This window comes from Dufourea novaeangliae, unplaced genomic scaffold, assembly GCF_001272555.1.
Source record: "Dufourea novaeangliae isolate 0120121106 unplaced genomic scaffold, ASM127255v1 scaffold92, whole genome shotgun sequence".
NCBI lineage: Eukaryota > Metazoa > Arthropoda > Insecta > Hymenoptera > Halictidae > Dufourea > Dufourea novaeangliae.
Genome location: NW_015373967.1, coordinates 406,741 through 416,322, shown reverse-complemented (window position 1 = coordinate 416,322; position 9,582 = coordinate 406,741).

The following is a 9,582-nucleotide window of genomic DNA, read 5'->3' as shown; positions in this document are numbered from 1 at the left end:
CCTGTTAATGTGCACACGCGGAATTAGACCTTGATGTTGTTTTTATCCTCATGAACTGCATAATAGTTTTATTTTAATTGAACTTTTCTAGTTAATTGAAATATTCGACTTCATAGATCAGTGATCACGTATTTATAGCGTACAGGATTGTGTAGTAATCGGTATAGTTAGGGTACTGTTAACAGTTTAAAGCTTTGTTTTTAGAATAGTACATCTAGTAAACAAATTTCTGTTTGAATCCAGGTTCTCTAATTAGTCTGTAGAAAGCTATATTTGTGTATTTCGAGTATTGAGTATACTATATTCGTGTATTGAGTATTTCGTGAACACTAAGAACTTACCAAACCCATAACAATGGCGGATTTCAGATTTCTTATGCTACAATTACTGAAATCTTAATTTATGTTGATCTGTAATTTATTATAAATTTTATATCACACTTTATACTACGATAAATTTTATTATACATATTACTATGTTATACAATGTAATGTACATAGTGTATATTCGATGCGTAGTTTAATGTCAAACATTTCCCGAGGCTCGATAAGGCAAAATATTTTTCTCCTCGAGTCGCAATTATCGCGACATTCAAGAATTTACGAGGTTGTAAATCGCGTTTTACAACATCACGATAAAAATAACTCAATACTCGAAGGCAAATAATTGCATTGTTAATGCGATGCTCGTTTCATCGATCACTTTCTAGTGTCTTTTTTTCTCGGGATATAATTTATAAAATTGATGGGGATAAAATAATACGTTCAGCGAGAAAAAATGAATTGTTCTCGCGCTTGATTAATCGTGCATTTCGACCGCTTACGAGACTGTGAAACGGTCTCGCTTTGGCGATCAATTAAATCGTTAAGCTTATTCGTTGCCTATGAGGTTGCATTAGTGGTAATTTCTCCTTCAGCTTACTTCCTGGTTTCGTGGGTCGATGACTGATTTCGATTACAATGTTTGTATGTAATATAAAACGATTCAATTTTCTAGATTTCCTTTTGTTGCGTTGATGAAACGACCGCGATTTTTATCCTGATAGCTTTCTTGTTTATTATAATTAGGTGACAAATCTTGTAATTTGTAGAATATGCAATTACGTAAAATATGGCGTAGCAAAAAGCTTCGAACAAGGACTAATAATGATTCTACTTTATTTTTTACTTAATAAACCTGTGTACCAATGAGGTAAAGTATTTTTTTATTTTGCTTTTTGTAGGATAGTCTTCGAAATTAGGAATTTACATAAAAATTCGTAAAAGAACTACAGTTTTTGTGGCGTCCATGTTATTTAACATAATGTAACAAATTATCTTTGATAACTTTAAACTTACATAAATGTTTTATTACGAAACACGGTTTTTCCTCGAATAATGGTCACAATTGAAATTCGATAAAGAATCTTGTGCAGAGTACAGAATGCAAAGATAAAATGGAACATAATGGTCGCAGAAGTGGAAATCTTTCATAAATCAGACAATTAGGGGACTTATTTGAAGCGGGTCATCATGTGCATAAATATTAGAGATCTAACAGTAACCTTGTAATTCGCAAACATATGCAATGTTTTCTCAACAAATGATCGTTCCTCAAGATTATACATGAAAGTTTTTCGCAGAAACGTGAAATTCGATTAGTACGCGCGAGATCTACGTTTCTTACTAATTAACTTGGACTTCGTTAGTTAATTGCCTTTCATTACCGGCACAACTAATTACATCTGCACGCGTTCATACGATCCTTGATACCAAACAACGAGTTTATTCGCGTAGTTGAAATGATAGAAAAAAAAAACTGTACAGTGTTTAATTCACGCCAGTTCAATTGTTCTTACGGACGGTAAATCTCTGTAACAGAGAAAAGCGTTATAATGCATATCCGTGTTCATTGTTACATCGATTGTCCTTCTGTTCACTGGTCTACAATTTCTGCGTTAATTATTCACAATGAGTTATAGTATTGTTCGTGAGTAAACATTGGATTTTATGCATGTATGAAGATTAATAAGTATTAGTAACATTTGTATTTTATTTCGTAAGAATAACATGTATTGAATTATCGTATCGTGCACACCTGCGTCTGATCGATCGGTTCTACAATCGATCGAATTTGTGAGTAAACCCTCGTTATATTTCTTGGATGTAATCGCGATTCCTGAGGGGAATCCGACAGCAGATTTAGCTCGGAGAAAACCGATTAAGCTTAGAATCTAGGTATGTAGGTCCTGCGGTTGTTTATTTTCTCTCGCATCGCGTTATTTTCGCGCGTCCACGTCGAGGGTTCGGAAAAGATGAACTTTACGACGATGGAAAATTTTCTCACGAACGGTGTATATAAGATGATGTACATAGTAATTGAAGGATTGGATAGGAATGAATTGCACACGATGAGAATTCGTTTCGTAGATCTGAAAAAAATTATGAAAACTCCACCCTAAGTAGTATTTTCAAAGTTTTATCATAAGTAGTTATTAATTGAGAGTATAACAAGGGACATCACTTAAATGTAAAACGCTGATTGTTATGCTATTTGGTAAAAAGTTGCTATTTCGAAAAATATTAGACACGTATGTTTTTAGTCATATAAAAAATATTTCGTATGTAATTTGAATGGTTTGCAGAAGTAAATATTCTTGTGCACAACTAGAATCTTGTTCGCTTCAATGAAATATGCGCAGCCGTTTCCGACATGAATATCTTGTTCCAACAATCGGCAAAAAAATTGCCACTACTTTGGAGTCGGCGCGTATCTGTATAAAAATGGCAATCTCGAGAAGTTGTTTGTCATACGATCGGACAGGTTTTTTGACGGGATCAAGGACTGACCTTATGCGGGAAGTACAAGCGCGCGAAACGTCTACTCTAATAAAATGAAGTTGTTTCCTACAAAAGAGGACTGACAAGAACCGAGAGAAGAAAACTTCCCCGAGTGGCACGACCTTCGTGCTTCTTTCAAAGTCGTCGTTTCCTCTTTCTTTGTTCTCATTTCGCGCAGCAAGTGCGGTCTTTTGAAAAAATTCACTCCTCCAGAATGTTGTTTTGTAACGTGATTTCACGGTTCCAGTCGCGCTGTTTCGCTCGATGCGTAGCGAAAGTGTTCTGCGATATTTTCTCCAAGGGGAATAACACAATGGTTCGTTTACCTTCGTTTATTATTTGCGTAGCAGGTATATGCTCGAAAGGTCTTCCTCAGATTTCATTTGAGTATTAGTTCAATCTTATATTACCATAACACAAACATCTCTCTTCCATTCACTGGTCATTTATTGCTTTTCGCATAATCTTATAGGCTATAAATACATAAAATTAGATTAAAATATAATTTATACAGCGTCAAAAAGGGTAACTGTTATCGAATGAATAAATGTAAGCAGTTCTGTCACGATACGGTTCTTGTATAATCATGTGTTGTTCTAATACTGTGTCAACGATTCAAATTAATGATTGAAAATAATTTTTTTGCGATAAACGCTTGAAAATTTCAATCGTATTTGTACTATTCCTCCAATCTTTCTTCATTAGCACCCCCAGTATGTACAGTTCCGGACAAAATTATATCAACTTGAACGTAATAATTGTTTAGTACAGAAAGGGCTCAAGAAATTAAACGTCGAAGAATTATTACGTTCAAGTTAAATATGGTCCAGTAACTCGAAAACGTTTTCTCCTGCGTTAAAAACGCGTGTGCATAATGCTCGACGAGAGACGCCTTTGTGCGTGAATAAGAACGTGTCAGTAACTTGTTCTTCGGGTAACGATTCACGGGATCGCTGTCTGAATCGGCCGCGAGGGCGGAATCTCGCGATTATTCGCGCGTGCTCGACCGATTTTCAATGTTTGATACCGTCAATGGGATACCACGACGACAACGACGACACATATCGACCAGCTCCACCGATCACGATATACTGTTGAATTGTAATTCAGGTCGCAAGACACGGACGGAAGTTAAAGGGATGCCGGTCCTCCTCATCGCCCTCGCTTCCTGGATACCAAGGTACAGTAGATTTCAAGCTCCCCTACGAACAGAGATTGTAAATCTAAGAAACCAGGTTTGAACGTTGAAATAACTGTATAAAGGGCGTATGTGATCAGATTCTATCGATAGTGAGATTGAGATTACCATTGTACATTCAATGCGTCGTGTCAGTAGCTGTGAACAAATGCATTTCGTCTCGCTGGTTCTTAATTGTTCTATCTCCACTAGTTTCGAAACCGAGAAAACTAAGTTTAAAGTTTACGAAGGTTAGTATTGTAGAAGCAGGAAAGTAGTGATGTGGTGGATTTATATTCTTTGGGTCAATGAGCTGCGCGTAGATTGATTAATTAAATTTTATTGAAAACTCGAGTTAAAACTGTTAAGAACTCTGGTGACGATTTGATGATCACTTAGGTGGGACGGGATTGGTTTCCAGTCTTGAGAGATCATCTATCACGTACTCAGTGGATGTCTTTGTTTATTTGCACTGGCTCGACTTGTTAAATAGGTGGTCCTTGTGAAACTCAAGTTTTTGCAGCTCTGATTACTTATCGTTTGTTGTCTAATCTATTTCTGAGGAATAGAGAAAAGTATGGTAATTAGAATTATCGTACAGAACGTCGCTAAGTCAATGGCAGAACGTGAAAAAGGAGGTCGAAAAAAATGGTAGAATGGTATTTTGTTTATATGGGTCATCTTTGAAAATGTTATGAATATAGACGAATTAGGAGCGTGGGCTGACTATGACTCACTGTTTCTACTTGCAGTGAACATTGATCCTAGTGCTGCGGTATTGGCTGTTTTATATTGATCTTGGAACTTATCAGTTTGGTTCAAAATGTTACGAAAAATAAATGGAACTATGTCATTGACAATATTTATAAAGATCAATCTAAGTAGAAGTGACAATTAATTGCACAAATGCATGCTATACGAAACCGCACGCTGTAGATATTCAAAATTATTTTATCTAAGACATGACCTACTATAACAAAATGTTATGTTACATTTTAGACCTATTTTTCAAGTTACTTCGAGGACATCCTCTATATTAGCGTTAAAAATATAGTAATAACATGACCACGAATGCGAAAATGTATTTATTAGTATTGTAATATATTATCTTTTACATAGTTCACGTTCTATTAACATTTTCAATTCGTTAGCACTCATGCACCCCATTTAGGGTTTCTTGAGCACACATTTGCATTAAGGTGGACAGGTATTAATTTTATGAATCTTATAGATACTTGGAAATATTTTTATTACAATTGTAACTAATACCATCTTTACCATTTTATAATTCTATCTATGCCATGAACAATAAGTTTATGTTTAATCAAATCCCTTCAGTTATAATTGCAACGAAACTGAGAGATCCTACAAGGTCACTACCTCCTCAAGGTCGCAAAACATTGGCCTTGAGGGGTCGATTGATTCAACTGCGGCTATTGATTCAAGAACGCCTCTTCAGCATGTTCAGATATAACTCAGGCAACACACGTCTGTATATTCAACAGCTTGAACATCCTCCGATGACCGTGCATCAATTCAATCATATCGAAAGCAACAAAGATACAACTATCAAAACTTCCAAAAAGTTCAGGGAACCAACCCAGAAGAAAGAGTTCCACAAACTCAAAATAAACCAAACAAAAATCTCCAAAGATCAAGAGACTTTTCTATGCTCGACTGGTCCAGGGTCAACCGGTCCAAGTCAAACCCGCGAAGCGGAAGACTCAAGGACGGGGCACGGTTCAAACGAGAGAATAACCATGAAAATGGTATCTACACCACTTCTTGCCGCGAGCCTGCCAGTTAAATTGCCGGAATAACTCGAGTAGAGGGTTGTTTGTCTCCTGCGACGATCCTCTTCCCTGATTTTTTTTTTTTTTTTTTTTTTGGCACGGAAGAGTACGATCGAAGGTGGAAAGGGGGTAGAGGCAGCGTTGCGGCTAAAGGGCGGTCTTTTGCGCATAATCCTGTGACCCGTTTAGTCCCCCCGGAGAATCCTACAGAAAGGATACACGCCGCGCTATCAATTCCACATTCATGTCGGGCCTTCGAAGGATTTTGGACGCGATCCAAGGCGCACGCGGGGTAGAGCCAGCACCCACACCGGTGGCGTGCTATAACGCCCGCCAGTCCTTGCTGGCGCAGCGTCGTCCTTCCGTTGCGATGGCATGGACACGTTGTTACTCGTGCACCGTCGTCGCAAGGGGATTTACACCGGACACAGCGAACTTCCAACCAGTCAGATCGCGATAACGTCGTCGGATCGACGTTTTGTGCTCTTCAATTTCCAACAAAGTGATCGACGCCTGGTTCTCTCGTTCGACGAAGTGATCGACGACTGGTTCTCCCGTTCGACGAAGTTATCTACATCTAGTTCTCCCCTTCGACGAAACGATCGTTATCTAGAATCGAATTACCGTTCGCTGTCCGGAATCGAATATCGAAGTATCGTTTTCGATAATCGTTCGACATTCAGAATCGAACCTTGATATATCATTTTAAACCACATTTCGATATATCGTTCCGGAATCGAACGTCGATATATCATTCGTCGCCATTCGTTCCTTATCTACGCAGGGGAGAACATAAATGTTGAACGGTTGCATCGACACGCAGCAAGATTTGTTTGTGGTTTGTGTTTTAGTGTGTAATTCGGGTAGTGGTAGAGAATGCTCGGATCCTAACCTGTTCGTGTTGTAGAGGGCCACGCTGTGATGGACCTCGGTGGAGTTAACCAGCTCACTGTTAAATCTCATAATCATGCATTGGTAGTTCTGTTTTATCTTTTTATTTGCATTTATTTTTCTTCGTAGTGAAAACATGTTTCATCGTCATCGTACAGTGCGTGTGAATCGACTTTGGAGGGAATATGTAATTCGGAATGGCTTTTTGTAACGGAATCTTCTGATGAGTAGACTGTAGATATTTTTGTGAAATTCAAAGGAAAACGTTATACGTTGTTTGTCTCAACACTGGAATTACCAACGATAAACGTATTTCTATCTCTATCAGATAGATAAACATGATACATTTTACAAAATACACAAATTTATAAATTAATTTGTCAACATTCATATTGTAACAAAAGTAGTACAGAAAATGCATTGTTATAACATTTTAAGCATCGTTACACAAGTGTACTGACCAGTCATTTTGACTGCTTTTCATTTCATTTCATTCAATCTGTAATAAAGAATATAAATTTCTATTCACTTCCTGTTGGTGTAAGACAATTTAAAAAAAATTGTGTTTCTGCATAGACATCCGCAGTCTGCTTATCACTTAATACATAGGTACCCACATCACGTTTTTATCTATGCTACTGTTCCTCGTCCAAATGCGACGTTATTAGAACGTTTTCCAATTACAAATCTTGATGACTTCCGTCGCGTGAGTCATGGTAACATTAGCAGCGAATTTTCGAGCCTTCTTTGTCCCATGCTCTCTGTTCTCGAACGAGCAACAATCATTCTTATCTACTGCCTTGGAATGAACAGTGATGTAAGGTTTGAACAATTTTTTAGCCTTCGAATGACGACTGGGTTACTTGTGACCAAAATTTTGAAACTTCTGATGATTCTTTATAAAAATTTAATTAAAATTCAAAGCTGGTATTCAGATGGTGTATTGTAAAGAAAAGTGATTCAATATAAAATTTACAATATACACTAGGTACTCAAGAAGGTATCCTCTGCAAATACTTAACCTTGAAACTCAGAGATTTTCTGACATAGTCAGCTCCCGATCAAGATGTTACGAGTAGACGTCAGCAAATATGTTCTTTTAAGTGAAATATGGTCTATTTGAAGCCAGACTACTTAAGTAGGTCAACTCACTGTTGCTGTAAAATACACAGAACGAATTTTGTGCAGCACACGCTGCGGGCTTATGCCTGATTCTCAGTCAGTTCTGTTTTGAATCGAACATTCTATATTAAGCTTCCGGAGGAATCCATGGAACGACGAATATCGTCGTATCATTCGCGTTTTTTTCCTCCCCTTTGCTTCAATCTACCGGGTGATCCACATGTTTCTGGAATTCGTGAAGCAATTCTGAAAGTTCTCGAAGACGATTCTATATATTAACTTCGTTAACATGCAGAAAAAAAGAATTTGAAATGGCCTTTGGGTGTAGTATTCAGAAGCAATTTCATTCGTTCGAAGAGACACCATATCCTTTGGCCTTCGGTTCAATAAGGAAAAGTGACCTTCGTGTCTCGAATGTACCTACAAAGAAATTGCTGTGGACATAGAATGTTTTTTTTTCTGTCTCTTGTATTTCTGTCGCTGAATCACTTTGCAAAATTTAATCCATTGAATATAAATTTCATAAATTTAGAGTGGACGAAAATAGATGAATAAATTGATCGGTCAAATAAGTACTTCAATTCTTATTTATGTTATGATAATGGCTGATCAGATTTTCTTAAAATGCTAATAAAAATTCAAAATTGATGAATATTCGTATGAAGAAAGAGTAGTTTAATGAAATCTATAAAAAAATTTTGAAGTTTCATTAGGAAGTTGAATTTTTTAAAACATTTGTATAGATGAATAATAAGCAGTTGTACTAAATTACAGATCTTGATTTCAGATTAATTAAGAATGTATATAAACTGCAGACAGTTATACAAGCGAATCTCACAAAAAATGAAAATTGAATTTTATTGGGACTTTATTCAGTTTGCATTATTTATAATTTACTGCGTAAATCAGTTTTCAACAAACGTTACTGTATCGAGCAGTAAGTAACGCTTTCATCTCTGATATTTAATTTTTTCCTCTTGAAATATCCACAGACATGAGTCATCGAATACTGTGGTCAGTCAGTTAGAAAATCCGTAGGATCTCCTTTCCCTCTTTTTCAGTGCTAACTCATAAGTGTAGCACAGTGAAAGTAAAATTGTTTCCGACAATTGCAACAGAGTTTCTAATTTCAGTTTCACTTTAGATCCATTAAAAGATTTTGCTAGTTAAGCAAATAAAATCACTCAAAATCCTTTGAATTTAGGAACAAGGAAACGAATCCCATTAATTTTTCCAACGCGCGAATAAACATTTCTCTTGCATTTCAGCGGCGAACGGGTGCTGAGGTCGCGTCAGCACGACCGTGGAACCAGTCAGGAGCGCCGATACAAGCGGAGCCATCGGCGATCGCCGAGCAGCAGCCGTCAACACGGTGGTCACCGTGATCGCGATCGTGATCGCGTAGCCCACCCGACCTCCTCCCGGCGTCCAAGGATCTACCGACACCATGCCTCGTCGTCGGCGAGCCAGGACCGGCATCGACACCGTTCGCCGTCCTCCAGAAGTCAGGTCAGTCTAAAGGCGCCGACAACTGGCCGCTATATTCTCTTTGCATTCTGGTCGTTCTTCATCATTTACGACAATCTCGAGTAACGTAAGATGGATCGATTTACCGGTGTTACCCCGACCCCGTTCTCCCAGCCAGTAATCGTACACACCGGGCAGGTGGCTGCGGTACTTTATCGGTCCAGATCACTCAACTCGATCTCACAAAGCAACCTAGAAATTGTTTCTCATTCAGGGGTGGGCCAATAATTTTATACAATCTCAGGATCATCTT